Source organism: Durio zibethinus, chromosome 20, assembly GCF_047325235.1.
Source record: "Durio zibethinus cultivar Kanyao isolate XHJ-2024 chromosome 20, ASM4732523v1, whole genome shotgun sequence".
Classification (NCBI taxonomy): Eukaryota; Viridiplantae; Streptophyta; class Magnoliopsida; order Malvales; family Malvaceae; genus Durio; species Durio zibethinus.
In genome coordinates this window covers 23468670-23486100 of record NC_143181.1, presented here as the reverse complement: position 1 = coordinate 23486100, position 17431 = coordinate 23468670, and the positions used below count along the sequence as shown (strand labels likewise).

General features: G+C 29.3%; 1 non-coding gene across 1 annotated transcript; it reads right to left on the bottom strand.

The window, feature by feature from the left end:
• Positions 1-12170: 12170 nt before the first annotated feature.
• Positions 12171-12277, bottom strand: LOC149513190 (small nucleolar RNA R71). The gene has a single exon (XR_016330866.1). It is a non-coding gene; the product is annotated as a small nucleolar RNA R71 (small nucleolar RNA).
• Between the last annotated feature and the right edge of the window lie 5154 nt (positions 12278-17431).

Sequence of the window (17431 nt, the reverse complement as noted above, 5' to 3'; positions counted from 1 at the left end):
ATTGAAATATCTAATCAAAACAAAGAAGCTCCTTATAAACAAATTAATACTTTGAATAAGAAACAAAAAAACCTTTATACGGTTTAAGGTGTCCATCTTGTACATTCAAGGCACCTTCCTTTTAAGTCATGTAATTCAAAGGGAGTAAATAGTAATTTATTGCTAGCATCATGACACAAGATGATAGGAAGTTGGCTTCACATCCAATGGGTTGACTTTTATTGTTAAACTGTACTTTAATTTTCTATTTGGAAGGAAGATTCCATACATCAACCATCTTGTTATGACCACAAGTGCTATACTTTTTAGTAGGATCTTTTCGATAATAATTAAAAAGAGAAAAGTTTTCAAGAAAGTTAAACATAAAAAATTTAATAAACCTATAGAAAACATAAGTTATAGATTACTTTGTTGAGAGAATTAGGAACATCTTGTTTAGGTTGATGTTGTTGTGAAGCATTCTCTTAGGGTTGTTCTTCTTGAGATTGTTCAGTCACAATTACACAATTGTGCATGCTTCCAGTCTTTACCATGATGACTAATGAAGTAAACCTACACAACAAAGAAAAAAAAGTTTAAAAAATTCAAAAATGGAGATAAATTGAAAAGAAAAAACATAAAATAGATATTACAAGAAGAAACACTAATGCAAAGTTGTTTTGAACTCAATATATCTTCTAACAGCTAAGAAAACTTGCATAAAAGAGAAAAAAAAAATAGGTTAGAAGGAATACAAATATAGAGATAAAGTGGAAAAGAAAAATAGAAAATAAATATTACAAGATGATTCAACGAAAGACAGAGTTATTGTGTTCTCAATTTGGTCTTTTAACGAGCTAAGTAAACCTATACAAAAGAGAAAAAATAGGTTAAACAACATAACATTATATATATAAAAAGAAAACGAAAACAAAAACATTAAGTACTAACACAAAACAAATTCAAGATTTATCTATATCATTATTGAAGAAATCTCTTAGTTATAAGAAAACAAGATCATAGTAAATTCAACCTTTTTCCTTATTTGATTCCACACCCATATCATACAAATCTCTTTGTATGGCATTTAATACAATTTTCCAATTCTCATGCCAAGGATCTTATACATAAAATATTTGTTTTGCTTAGGATGCAAACAAAAAAGGTTCATTTTTTATATCTTTTCTCATTTGAATTAAATTTGAGAAATTCACAAGGATAAATCCATATTGATCTTTTTTTAATGCTTTTGCCTTCAATAAGGCTAACTCAATCACATCGAAACAATACAACCTTAAATCTATCAAACTAATTAAGTTTTATTATATTCGTTAATGCTTTATAATAGGTATCTTTCATGACAACATGATCTCCACTTTGAGCATTTGGCTAATGAGTGGTTTTTGCAATCACAACTACTCCACTATTTTTAGTTTTTCTATCCTTCTCATGACATTTGGTATGAAACCAAATCCCGTTGATAATATAACCCTTATATCTTGTTGCCACCTAATTAAAACCTTAAGAAAGATACCTAATGTCTTTTATAGTTTCTAAAGGATTTATTTTTGCAACCTAATTTAAAATTGAAGTGTATAAAACTTATTATTTTGACCTTAATTACTAAAAAAAAAAGAGAGAAAAAACGACATAATAAATTAGAAAATTACTAACCTGATCATGAAACCATTTGTTAAATGTAGAATTCATCATATCACTTATTTCAATTGGATGAACTTGACTATGCCTTTGTTGCCCTTTTACACTTTTCTTAAATTCTCTATATAGAACCCAATCAAGATAACTACAATTTAATTAAAATACTTTATAAGAGAAAGACAAGACTTTCCTAGAGGACCTATAGCTAAAATTCATGAATTGCTTCACATTGAAATAACACATAACAATGAGCTTTTACCCATATTTTTTCATCTAGCTCAATTCGTATTCCTTTCCTAATGGTTTCCCTAAGCATGGAAATAAGCTTAAGTCTCCTTATTGTTCATTGTGGACATCATAATTTCTAATTGGGGGATGGAATCAAGTTTCAAAGTCTTTTAAGTATTTTGAACAAAAACCATACACATTTTAACTAAGAAGCTTTTGCAATTGAACCTTCTAGTTGAGCTTATAGTTAGTCTTACAACCTCATCAGCAAGTGTCATAATGTATAAGTTTGTAAATTTATCGTTAGACATAAACATATGAGTCACCACCAATCTTTTCTATTTAGGCATGAATAGTCATCTAATGGATTTATCATTTTATAGATATCCTAAGCTTGAATAAGGCTCTTAAAAAAGTAGATTATGATATACATTTTAGAACTAAGTTCAAGAATTTAATTATTTATGAAGAAAGTTATAGCACCCCCACATGTTCGTCCAAAAATATGACACCAATTAATTTCAAATTATCCTAAGGATCCTAGTTTTAATAGTATATTTTATTTGTTTTAATCTTTAAATATTAGGAATATCTTCTAAGATTTCTCCATCAATTTGGTAAAATTCCTAAAAATATTTTTTCACTTCAAGAGTATTAAAAACTCTTATTTGTTTTCTAGGAGAAGCTCCATCATTGGAAAGCAACTTAATCATTTTTTTTATTAAGTTTTGCTTTATCAAAAATATATCTAAGTATCCTATAATTAGGATCAAATTTAGGAATATTTTCTTACCTAAAAATTTATTAGAAAATCATTCATTTGCGATTATTAAGAATTTCATCATTGGACTTGTTCTTTAGTTTATAAGTTTTATTTCTAATTTTTATGTTATTTATTTTATTGAAAATATATCTAAAATTTTCACTATTTGGACCAAATCTAGAAATATTTTTCTCACTTAGAAATTTCTTAAAAAAATTTATCCATTCATAATTTTTAAAAATTTCATCATAGGGTTTTATACATTATTTACTTCCTAATTTTTAGAATGAAAATAAATGCCAATTATTTTTGTTGTAATCTTATCTAAACTTTTCCACCATTTGCGTTGAATTTAGAAATGATTTTTCTCCTAAAAATCTCTTTGAAAATCAACCATTTGTGATTTTCCTAAAATTTCATCCTTGGATAATTGCCATATACTTTTTAAAAAAATTATAAGTTATATTTTTGTGTTGATTTGAAATGATACAATTACTTTTGTTGAAACTTCATTTAAATTATTCTGCCATTTGAGTTAAATTCAGAGAAATTCTTCACCTAAAAGTTTTTTAGAAAATTAACTAGTTGAAATTTTTAAGAATTTTATTATTGGAGAATTGTGATTCATTCCCAAAATTTTATAAAGTTTATTATTTCTTTTACTTTGAAAATAAAAACTAATTATAGTTGTTGAAATTTTTTTCCAAATTTTTCCTCAATTTGAATCAAATTTAGAAAAGTCTCTCACTTATAAATTTCTTAGAAAATTAATCTTTTGTAATTTGTAAGAATTTTGTCTTTGGAATAATTGTTATTTATTTTCAATATTTTATTAGAATTTATTTTAACATTTTTATAATTTGGAATAACTTTTTTAATTTAACAAATTTAAACAAATAAAGCATGAAAAAAAATAAAATAAAATAACACAACAACTATAATAAGAAACAAACATAACATTTAAAATAAATAATAAAGAAAACGAAAAAAAAAAAAACATGCGGTATGAGTTGGGTTGAAACCGGGTTGAAGTGTAGGTAGAACAGGTCAACATGCGAGTCTTGAAATTTTTTTAATCAAGAGCGATGTCATTTCTAGGTGATATAAAAGTTAGCTTTATTTTTTGTTAAGATTTCTTTCTTCTTTCTCTCTTCAACCTACATATCCTCTACCTTCTCTCTAGAGTTTTAGTGTCGAAATCTGTAAATTTCTCTAGATTCTAGGAATTGGTGTCAAGAAATTCAAGGACTATGCTGAAAATTCCAAAGGCTATTGAAAACTTTAAAAACTATTAGAATCTTTTTTGAAAACTACAAATTTCATAAGAAAGTTCAAAATTTTTATAGAAAATTATATAATTCTTTGATATATCATTTTTTCAAGAGATAGTAATCTCTTGAATCTAGTTGCCGAACTAATTTCCCAAGCAACCCAAATCAAGAACAAGCCGAGTTAACAACCCAGATCAAGAACAATTGGAAAACCAATAGCCTAACCCAAAACAAACTTTCCTACTGCCAAGAATTTCTATAGGACTATTTTTTTTGCCTCCTCCCATGTTTTTGTGTGATTGTGTTCTTTAGATAGCCAGTAAATCCTAGTGTGAGATAGAATTTAAAATGACAAAGGATTGATCTTTAATATTTTCTTTAGCATTATCCATGATTTTTTTAGGATTATTATCCTATAAAAAGATTAATCTGATAAAATTATTTGACTTACTCTAGATTTCGCTTCCATCATTATCTCTTTGATTCTGCACTTTTCCTTTTGGTTATCATTCAATAATAAAAAATAAAACGAAAGATAAATGGATTAGAAAAGTAAATAAGTAATGTAAAAATGAAAAACCAAATTTTAGTTTTCATTTTTTATTTCTTTCATTTTTAATTCAAAAGATAAAATAAATATATAAACAAACAAATAAACTAATTAAATATAAATAAATAGAAACAAATGATAGTACGAAAATGTACCTAATCTCACCTTAACCCATTTAGTAAATTCAAACCTAAATCAATTACAACCCAAGTCAAATAATAACATAAATTCAAATGGGTTTCTACTAAACTTAGCAAACCCATCAGGTCCGAAATAAAATTTAGAGTTTGAAAGACCTTGGACTAAATGGAGTGTCCATAGTTATCACTCTTTGTGCATTTTATGTGAAATAAAAATTGTGTAAATGCGTAAACAACCATTAAATTGAACAATTTGATGAAGAGATTGAAATTTTTTTATAACTACTCCTCCAAAATGAAGTCACACAACTTTGACAGATTTAAAGCTCATTCAAAATGAAGGCACACAACATTGAAAGAAATTAAGGCTCCTTTAAAGTTAAAAAACACAACTTCAAAAATTTTAAGGTTCCTTTAAAATGAAAGCACACAGCTTTGAAAATTTTAAGGCTTCATTAACACGAAGGCACGTAACTTTGAAAATTTTAAGGTTTTTCCCTACCATAGTTGATTCTCTTACCCAAAAATATTTTCTCCTTCAAGATTACCTAAGAATATTTTCTCTTTCAAAATTGAAATCTTACCACTAAAATCTCTCCTCAATCAAGGATCGAAGTCTTATCACTATACATTTTCAATCAAAGATTGGAGTCTTTTATACGCAATCTCTTATTTGAGGATGAAAATCTTTAACTCTTGGCCAAGTCCAACTTAGAAATTGTAATTTAATCTTTCTTAAATGCATGCATTAGATGTTTTAAATGCAATGTATGTAATGCAAATGTCAACAAAAAATTAGTGTTATCCATTCCTATTTGTGGTAAAAAGGTTCTCAAGATTCATTTTCACCTTTATACTTTTTAGTTTTTATTTGTTGCATTCTGAATTGTCTAAACAATCAAAACCTTTAAACTAGCCTCTGAACTTTGATCAAGGGTGAAAATCATTTATATTCTCAACATATTTCTTTTTCATTCTTAAATCTTAAGTCTTAATATCCTTTCTAGGTGTTATTACTTTTATCTCATTTTCCATTTGCCCTCATCATTTTCTTTTTTTGTAAAGTAATGCAAGAATGTTTCATGCTAGTAATCATTTATTTATCATCTTTTTAATTTCACAAAAAATAAAATGCAATCAAACATTCTTTTATTTATTAAGGGATAGTAATAAGAACAAGTTAGAAAATGGAACAAATAGAGGAATGGTTCTTATTTGAAAGAAAAACAAATCTGTCAAGAGAATAATAGGAATCTAATAAATTATAAGGATGGGAGTTTAGATGGGACAAAAATACCCAAATAAATAATAATAATCATGACAACTTAATCTTGGGTTCTTTCTCAAAATCTTAACCAAATGCTGTCCTTAATCATTCGAAAATTCATTAAACCACACTTGCCGATATGCTATGAAATCTTTAGCTAATGTTGTTCCTTTTTTATACCTAAGCCGCCTTCTTAAGTTTTTAATTAAGGTATACCCCATTTAACTCAAATCACCCTTTTTAGGTTTTTTATTTAAGTTTTTATTTTTTTTTTCATTTTTTCTTTTTCAAGCATAATAGTTCTTTACAGTATTAGAGTTTATCGGATTAGGGAAATCGTTTCCATCTATTTCTACAAAGATTAATACTTTACCTGAAAAAGTTTTCTTCACAATATATAGATCTTTCCTATTTTATGTCCATTTTTCTCAATTATTATGTTGATTTGGAAGAATCTTTTTTAACACCAACTCTCCTGCTGGAAGTGGCAAAGGCAAACTTTCTTGTCATGTGCCTTTATCATTCTTTTTTTATATAATTGACCATGGCATAATGCCATAAGCTTCTTTTTTTCAATGAAGTTTAATTTTCATAATGATTTTAAACCCACTCATCATTTTCCAATTCGACCTCCATTATGGCTCCAAAAAAGTGAATTTCTACTTTAATTGGTAATACAACTTATATACCATACACTAATGAAAATGGAAAGCTCTAGTAGAAGTGCAGCTTAACGTTCTAAGAGCTAGTAAAGCAAAAGGCAACTTCTCATACCAATCCTTATAAGTATTAGTCATCTTCTTTAAAATTCTCTTGATGTTCTTGTTCACAACCTTTACTGTCCCATTCATCTTTGGACAATATTGTGCTAAATTGTGATGTTTGATCTTGAATTGAGTACAAACCTCACAATCATTTTGTAGTTCAAGTTCTTAGCATTATCAAAGATTATCCTTTTTGAAAGTCCTTATCTACATATTATTCCCCACATATATAAACTTCCATACCATAGATTGAGTCATACTAGCATATGATGTACTCTTAACCCATTTCGTGAAATAATCAATTGTCATAAAAATGAAACTATGTCCATTTGAAGCCTTCGAAGAAATGGGCCTAATAACATCCATGTCCTATATAAAAAGTGTTAAGGAGTGTTAAAACATGCATTACAGTTGAAGGGTATGAATCTTACTTTTATTGATTGGCATTTATGACATTTCTTAGCATAATCAATGTAGTCACTTTCTAGCATAAGCCAATAATAGCTAGCCCTTATGATTTGCCTAGCCATTATATGATTGTTTATTTCAGCTCTACAAATCTTATCACGCATTTATTTGAAAATCTTTTTTTTTCAACTACGTCTGTATATCTCAAAAGCACATGAACTTTACTCTTTTTATAGAGAATGTCTTTATTAAGAAAGAATCCCATAGCTAGCCTTCTAATGACCAAATCCCATAGCTAGCCTTTTAATAACCATTTTGTCATTTTTTATTACATACTCTGGATATTGCTAACTTTTAATATATTTCAAGATATCATGATACCATGAGTTTTCATCAATTTCTTCTTCAACACTTGAATAGTGTGTTGATGAGTCGTTCATGTTTAACCTGATTGGTTGAATATAGCATTTACATCTATCTTGAATATTACAACCATAATAGCTAGAGCATCGACGATTTGGTTCTCCTCTCTAAACCAATGCTCAAATTGGATCATCTTAAATTACTTAAGCAGCTTCAAGATATGCTTGATAGTTTGAGTCTGATTGCTACTTTTTGTACCTATAATTGCATAAGTCACTATTAAGTAATAAAGTGTGTGAGTAGAGTTATCATTCCCTTAAGGATTATGTGTTTGGTGTGAGACTAGTTACCAAAATGGTTCTTCCTAACTTTATATTTAAAAGATCTAAAAATGTTAAAACTTGTATTAAAAGAAAGACAAAAGTGTAATGGCCTAATGTAAAGCTAGACAAGATGGAAACTTGTTAGCAATGAGGTTGGCTAAATGTAAAGAAAAGTAAAAGCAATTTAACAAGGAAATGTAAATGAAACAAGATAAATCGAATGTGTTGAAAGAAAGTTGAGTTTGGCCAAATATAAGAACAAGGTCCAAGTAAAGAGTAAACCGAAAGCTTAATGAACTTTGAAAGTAAATAAAAGTGCTTAAAATGTAAAAGGATTGCATACAAAATAAATAAAGGAAAGCTTTTGAATGTAAACAGAACTTGTATTAAAAGAAAGCTTTGAAAATAAAAACTATGGCTAGTTTGTCATCCTCACTCAATAGATTGAAAGAAATTACAAGAATGTAGGCTAGTTTGTCACCCTAGCTGAAAATAAAAGAAATTACAAAAAAACTCTTGAAAACCAAAAACTAAAGAGAAAGAATAGAAATGGAATGAATAATGGATGAATTATAGGTGACTAGAGTGGCCTATTTATAGTACACAACTTAGCCTAGGTGGATTAATATGGATAGTTTCACTTGAGCTTAAACACATTTAAATTTAAAATGTAATCTTGAAATTTAAAAGATGTTTGGTCAAATGTGGGAAGCTTCTTGGATGATGTGGAGCTTGTGTGGCCAAATGGGACTTTTGGGTTGGTCTATTTGTTCCACCCATGCTTAGATGTCCTTTCCAAGTTAACAACAATTTGAATTTTAAATGGAGATCATGGAAAAGTCGACTAGTTTGAATTCAAATACAAAATCCCCTTGATTCTTTCACTTGACTTATGACTTTTTTGAATTTAAAAGAATCTTCATGTATACAAATTCTTACTTTGGTCAAACATGATGTCTTATACCAATGGGCTTTTGGTTTGCCTGCATCTTGGGTTGCCAAAGTTGCTACTTTTTGCATGCAATGTCACATGGGATTTGGTAGACTCTTTATGTCTTGGTCAAATTTCATTGACCAACTTTGCATGGAATGTATGGTTCATGTATGGCTTCATGTATGGCTTCATTTTTACCACTTTTGCATGAATTGTATAGATTTTACCATTTATGTCAAAGTTATCTAAAGTCTTCATACAAACCTAAAATCAAGATTTTAACAAATTATGGAACAAAATTCATGAAAATTTTCAAAATTTTAAGGCTAAAGTGACCAATAAAAAACTATAAATTTTACAGTCATTAAAGTCCCTTATTTCCCACCCTTCTTGTAATTGATAAATGGCTAGGGCTAAATCTTTATAAATTTCTAACACTTTGATTTTTCTTTCAATTGTTACTTGTAAACTCATGAAACAAACTTCATATTAAGTAACATTATTTGTGGAACTGAAATTCAATCTAGTTGTAATGAGGTAATTGTGTCCATCATGAGATATTAAGATTGCCCTAATTTTTTGCCCCAAAGCATTTGAAGCTCTATCAAAGTACATCTTCCAATATTTATTAATGGGTTTCTCTTCACCAACTTGACAAATAACCATTAAATCTTCATATGAAAAATTTAGTCTATCGCTCATAATTCTCAATGACATGATTTGTAAGGAATTTGGCTATGGCATTTCCCTTAATTGCTTTTTAACTAATGTATGTGATATTGTATTCAGAAAGTGTCACTTGCCGTTTTGGAATCCTCCAATTTTGCTATCAGCTAGTTAGTATGGCAAAACATGTATTACTTGAGTCTCTGAGTTGTCTAAGTCAATGCGTAACACATTTTTCCTAATAATGAATATTTAGACTTATAATCAATAAACTTTTTGCTTAGGTAGTAAATGGATTTTTCTTTTTTATTTGTTTCATTTTATTATCTGAACACACATCCAATTGAATTTTTATGTACTATCAAGTACAAAATTAGTGGTCTTCCTAGAACATGAAGCATTACCACAAGCAAATTAGATAAGTATTTCTTGACTTTATCAAATGGCTCCTCAACATTTCTTATTCCATTCACCAAAATTGTGTTTTTAAAGAAGCTTGAAAATGGGATCACGTTTGAAAGTATGGTGAGAAATGAAATGAGAGATATAATTCCATCTCCCTAGAAAACCACACACATATTTTGGTGTGCGCAGAGAAGCCAAGTATTGGATAACGTGTATATTATTTAGATCCATTTTGATTCTCTTTTCACTTACCATGAAGCTAAGAACTTTCCAAATTTAGTATCGAAAGTACACTTTGCAAGATTTAGCTTGAGATAAAACTTTCTCAATCTTTCAAACAGCTTTGTGATAAACAATATGGTCTTTTCCTTCATGAGATTTAGTGATCATCTCATCGATATATACCTCTTTCTCTCTATGAATAATATCATAAAAAAAAGTTACCATTGTCCTTTAATAGATGGTTTTAATATTTGAAGATAGGTGGTTTTAATATTTTTCAACCCAAATGGCATGACTTTATAGCAAAATGTGCCCCAGATTGTTACAAAGGTGGTATTTTCCATATCCTATTGGGCCTTTTTTATTTGATTGTATTTAGAGAATCTATCCATATAGGAAAACACGGAATGTCTAGCTGTATTATCCATTAAAGTGTCTATATAAGGCAAATGAAAGTTATCTTTTGGGCTTGCATTTTTAGATCACAATAGTAAAGACATATTCAAACCTTTTTATCTTTTTTGGGAACTGGGACTATATTTGCTACCCACTTTGGATACTTAGCCACATTCAAGAAACCTACATCAAACTACTTCTTCACCTATTCTTTGATCTTCAATAGCATCTCAAGTTTCATTCGTCTTAACTTATATTGCATTAGTCTACACTCTAGCTTTAAAGGTAAATTATGCTTTACAATTTCAATGCTAACTCTTGGCATATCTTGTAAGACTAAACAAACACATCAACGAGCTCTCAAAGCAGATCCTCTAGCCTTTGCTTATTAGTTGATGGAAATGATGTGCCAAATTTGAGTTCTTTCTTATTTTCATCATCTACCAAATTTAATAATTCCATAACTTTTTCATGAGGCTCAATTGGTTTTTTTTCTTATTCCAAAAATCTTAACAAATCATGAGGCAAAGTATAATAATTCGAGTTTTCTTTATTAATTTCATCAACATTAATTGGATTTTCAAAATTATAACCAGGATTATCATCATGATTATTTTTATATTATTATTTGGGGACCCAAAAATAAATAAAATGGAAGAATATTTGCTATAAGTATTGGCACACAAAGAAAATGGGATATGGAATCCAAGAAATTAATGAAAATGCATCTTACTAATCTTTTATTAAAATGAATAAAATAAAACAGCTCATACATGAAAGATTTCCCTAATACTGTTAGGCATAAACAATTAAGGGATTAATTCATTACATTGTTTCAGATTCAAGGATAGTGGCCAACTTTATGACCTTCAAATTTTTCATTTTAAATCTTGAAAAACATGGATGTGTATGCAGATCTTCATCTTGACTCTCTATCATTCCATTGTCTATCATATGAATTAATAGTTCAAAAAAGCTTCATTCAGCATAAATTCTCCATTATAAACCTTAGGCAACTTTGGATATAAGCATCTTCTTGATGAAAATAAATTATAAAGGTAGGGGATGACCATTTATTCAAATTCGGGTTCATATCACCTAAAACTCATGGTCCATTTTTCTTTCTTCTCGTCTAGAATTTTCTTTCTATCTATTTTGGTTGGTTGATACCCCAAGCCAAATCTCTCCTTGTTATCAGCTATGGTTGGTGGCTTTCTAATCCCTTGCAAATTCTATTCAAGCCTAGTCCTAAAAGCCAACCTTTTTTTAAAACTTACTTGATGACCATTCTTGTAGTTGTAAATAAGCACAGGGAATATAATTTCAAAATTTTACCAACATAGTTGGCATTAGCAAGCTCAAAAATCTATGAGAACACTCAAGTGCTTCTTCTATTGTTTCTACAGATGGCATGGTCATCTGTTGAGACATAAGCAGATCTTCTTCATAAGTTATACACATAAGTTTCCTATCAATGTTGAACTTAATCTTTCAGAGTAAAAAGGATGGAACAACTCCTAAACCCTAAACCCTAAAACTTTAAAACCCTAAACCATAAATCTTAAAACCCTAAACCCCAAACCCTAAGTTTAAACCTTTCATGTTGCAAACCTTCAATGATCCTGACCTTCACTTGTTTAATTTTCTTGAATTATGTGATACCTTTAAGTATAACAATGTTTTAGATAATGCAATAAGACTAAGAATTTTTTTTTTCTTTGAGAGATAAGGTAAAGAGTTGGTTATCATCACTACCATCTAGATCAATCATAACTTGGGAAGATTTAGAGTAAAAGTTACTTATGAAATTATTTCCACTTGCCAAGTCTGCCAAGTTGAGGAATGAAATAACCACCTTTATGAAAGTGGATAGTGAGAATATCTATGATGCTTAAGAAAGATTCAAGGATCTATTAAAAAAGTGCTCGCATCATGGTCTTCCCCAATGGCTACAGATTTAGATATTCTATAATGGTCTTACTCCATCTATGAGAACTACCTTGAATTCAACTGTTAGAGGAGCCATAATGAGTGAGATTGTTGAGGAGGCCCATGAGTTGATAAAAGAGATGGCTACTAAGGTATACAAGAAGTTTGTTGGTGTTTATAAATTAAATGCCTTTCATTAATTCACAGTTGACAACTTTAACTAAGAAAATTGAAACATTAGCAACCCTATCCTAAACTGTCAATGCCATACATAATCTTTTTGTATCTTATGAACTATGTGATTGACCTCATGCTAGTGACAAATGCTAGTTTAGAATAAAGATGGTCTAGTATGCCTAATAATCTAAGCCCACCTATAACCTATACAGCAACACTTATAACCCAAGTTGGTGAAACCACCTTAATGTTTCTTGGAACCAACCCAGCCACCAACCCACCACCTAATATAACAAGTTTTACCCTAACCCATAACCCTATAGCCCATCATATGAAAAAAAAAAACCAGTTTCAATGAGATGTTGACTTGATTGATGCAAGAAACAATACAACCATTTAAACCTAAGCTACATCAATTAAGAATCTTGAAAACCAAATAGGTTAACTTGCACTAGCTATAACCAACTAACTTTTAGGAACCTTGCCCAGTAATGCTAAGTCAAAACCTAAGAAACAAGGCAAAAAAAATGTGATGCTGTATTTTCCTATCATAAAGATGGTATGTATGAGTTTGAAGATGATATTATGGATGGGCTTGTGGTTGTTAACCTTTATAGCTTTGTTAAGTAGCTTAAGGTAGACTTTGTTGAGAGAGATGATATATTGGATGAAAAAGAGCTATTGAGGTATGGTAGAAAAATTTTGGAAAGTTTTGATCAAATGGCAATGAAAGCCCCTGAGACATTGAACCGTATGAAAAAGAAGGTGAAAATTTTAACATGAAGAAAGATCTTGAGGAGTATGTCCAAAAAGAGGATCTTGAGAAATTCATTAATGGTTTAGTTGAAGAAAAAGAGATGCTAATGCAAATAAAAAGAGCATTATTAGAGAGTATTCAACTTGCAGTAGAGGAACAAGAAGAAAATCATAAAAGAAAAATGTTGAGAATGACTCCAAGAATGTTTACTCAAAGATAAACCTTTGAAGTAGCACTACCAACACTTAGGCCCATACCAAAAGTGCTATTCAAAGAGTTAGAGAATTCCACCTTTGTTGAAGATGTAATCCTGCACTTCAACATTTTTTTTCTAAAAAGCAAAAAAATCTAAGGAGTTTCGCTATTTCTTGTAAAATTAATCATTTAAATTTTGATTAAGCTTTTTATGATATTAGATCAATTATAAATATAATGCTTGTGAATGTTTTATTGAAACTATGATATAGTGTATTAAAGCCTTCAACTTTTACCATAAAATTCGCTAATAAATCTACCAAGAAGTCGTGATGAACGTTGCAGAACGTGTTGACAAAAGTCAGTAAATATACTTTTCTTATGGATTTTGTTGTCTTAGATATGAAGGATAATGAAATCCCTTTACTATTAGGTGGACCTTTCCTTTTAACATCCAGGCATTGATTGATGTTTATAATTATGATCTCACTCTAAGCTTTAAGGACAAAAAAATGTAGTTTAGAATTGGTGGATATGGTAGAGATGAAGAGGCTGCTCAAGTAATAACAAGAGTTAGGGAAAAGGATAAGCCTAAAGAGTTAAGCCTAATTTTTAAACCTTCTGACCTAGTGTCGCAAGTTTACTAAGTGAAAACCTTAAGTCCTAGCCTTTGCAATTCTAAAAATTAAACCTTCAGGCCAAAATCGAAGGTGCCCATATTGAATCAAAGTTTAGCATATATTATCCATACAAGGAGAGTTTGTACAGCTTCTAAATCTAGCTCAGTTTATGTGATTCCATAAAGAATGATGCAACAAGGAAAACTCTCTTATGAAAGGATAAGGTGATTTTAGATTTTATGAATGGTTAAGGTTGACCAAAACTAGCACTACTTAAGAGGCAACCTAAGTTTTACATTAATGGTTTATGCATTTTTTTTAATTTTTTTTCTTAGGATAGGTATGCTTTGATTTGCTTTTGTTTTTGAGTTTTGGTAGGGATGGAATGGACACAAAGTAAATGATTCATGAAAAATACAAGGAGATTGGATTTTAAAGCAGATTTGGGAGAGTATTTCTTTTTCCTTGTACTTAAACGTGTGGTTTTGAGTAATTGTAAGGTAAAAATGATGCTTTTTTTTAACTAACTTGTTTTAAAAATCTTATACCTATTTTTGCTTAATGTTCAAACCAAATTGGCATGCTAAATTATTTATTATGCAAGCTTAGTTGATTTTGTATGGATTTTTCAAGAATGATGTATGTATGATATTTAGATAGGTATAAATGTAGTGAATCATGAAATAAGTTCATAGGGATGTTTTCTCTATAGTATGATTTTTGTGTGTATGTTTTTATTCTTGATCTAAGAGATACATTGATTTTGGTGGAAAGATTGTGATATAATAAGTTGCATAAAGATTAGGAGTAAGAATATGAATTTAGAATTTACCTACTCAACTCTTAAGGTGAAATTCTAGATTGTACTTGATTCAAGAGATGATCCAGACATTTTTTTAGAAAGTTTGAGCATTTTCAAGCTCACTTTTAATAAAACATCCCTAGTACCTTTATTTTGAGCCTTTAAATATTTCTCTTTTTTTTTGTTATTATTTAGCCACAATAAAAAGCCGAAGCATTTTTCTTTGATATTATCCCTTTGTATCGTTTTACCTTAACCTAATGTGCTTGCATGCAATTTAGACGTATCTATGTATTTGGAAGGAAATGAGCCACAAGGAAAGCAAAAAGAAAATGATATGGTAAAAGCAAAAATAAAAGCCAAAATGGCTCAAGTCAAAAATGCCTTAGAAGAAAAATATTGCCAAAAAATAAAGTGATGCCTCAAATTCTTGAAAGTTAAAAAATTCGATCTTTAGTCCAAGAAGTTAGAATTGTAAAAGGTTTATTTTTCTTTTTCCTACCTTGACCCAAGCCTTACATTATAGGCCTCAAAGACCTTTTGATCTTGAGTCAAATATGTAAACCTAACATTAGTGGAATGAGAAGGGGAAAATAAACATATGAAGTATATTCTAACTCTTGATAATGTATTTTGCATTCTTTTTGCCTAAATTATATGTACGGATTGGAGATGGAGAAATTTCATATTCATGAAGATTGTATGAGGTTGAAAGCTTACTTTTTGAATGAGTTTATTGTGAATCTATGTTTGTAATTATCTTAGAACTATGCTATAGTACATGATTGAGAATTTGTGTAATTTTTGACTTGGTGAACATGTATATTATTTTTTAGTCATGTAGATTTAAGAGCTTTTACTTGACGACAAGCAAAGATTTAAGTGTGGAGGTGTGATAACACTTAAATATATAGTGATTTTCAAGTTCAATTTGGTTTAAAAAATTTAAAATTTGATTGAATTTGGTGCTTTTAATGTGGTTTTTCTTGATCTTTAGGTTTTTCTACTTGGAGTTGGATTTCTATTCATTTTCATGCAAGATCAAGGCAAGCATTATTTTTGCAAGATTCGGCCAAGCATGTAAGGAATGGAACCAAATTTGAATTGAAGTAGAATTACGAAATTGACTTGGAGTAGGAGTTATGATGGCACTAAAAAACCCACAAACATTTGTGAAATAAGTTAAATGTTAGGAACTTAAATTGACTTGCCATAAAGAGTTCTAGTTACATTCATATTGTGAAATAGGTTTCCAAATTTGAAATTGCACAATACCTAAATTTTAGGGATGGCTTCTCTAAGTCAAGACCAAGTTATGAATATGATTCATATGCAAACTAGGAAACTAGTACATAAATGGAAAGTTGCATTTTTCAAAATGAAAATAGTTTTCAAATTGAAAATGATTTCTAAAATGGTAATTTTTCTAAAATGGCAACTTACTAAAATGGTTTATGATGGAAATTAAAATTCTAAATGTTAGAATGTTAGTTGAATTTTCATGAATTTTACATGGTTGATCTAAAATGAGAAAATCTTAATTTTGCGAGACTAAATTGAAAATTTTGAAAAGTGTCGAAAACCCTAATTTGGATTAGGTTTGTGTTTTTAATGTTTTGAAAATAGTTTTCATCAACATTGACAAGTATAATTAAGATGGATTGTTAAATGTTTTAAATTGAGACATAAAGTATGTTCTAATTCAAAAACCATACAAGACCAACAAGTGAAATCATGCATGAAATTTTATTACTCATAATATGAGTATGGATACATAAGGATAACTATGGACTTAAACTTTAGTGTGATTATGGAATGGATGTATGGTTAAATGTATGGATGCTATGTAAATGTTTGGTATATTTTTTTAAATAGGGTCTGCAAATCTTGCTTTATCTATTTTTTTCTCGGGTTGTAAAATTATTTTCTCATTTTACTCTCTTTGAATGTAAGTTGAGGTTCCTTATAAAGCTATGTAAATGTTATATACTTTATAGAATTAGGGTTAAAATCAAAATTCTTACAAGTCCAAGATGAAAATCTATGAGGCACTAAAGGAGCAAAGCAAGGAGATTGCACAAGGAGGACTTGTGGCCTCATTAATGCACACCCAATCTTTTTATGGCTCAAGAGAATTAGAATTCGATAAAAGTCTAAAATCATCCTAGTGGTTGGCATGTAATAGATTTATTTTCAATGCTTATATATGGTATATGATTGTGACAAATGCTATACATGACATGACATTGAATAAGACCTAAAAGTATGACTTAAAATCAAAATCCCTAATTCACATATTAAGTCACATGTTTCACATGATAAAGTTGCATTCCACCTACAAACAAGATAACCATAGTTCTTTTAGTTGGAGGCTTGTTGAGTCACTCAAGGCCAAACTTTTACACCAATATGTTTGAGTTATGAAAGTGGGTTTTACTCAACTAGTGTCATGTTGTTTAGATGCATGAAATTTGACGGCATGATATTAGAGGCAATGGTTAGGCTAAATGCATATAATGCATTTAGACAAAGAGTTATCCCTAATTGATCCAAGAGTTATATAAATATACAATTGGTAAGCTATGTTACCTACCTAAGTACTTTCACCATAGG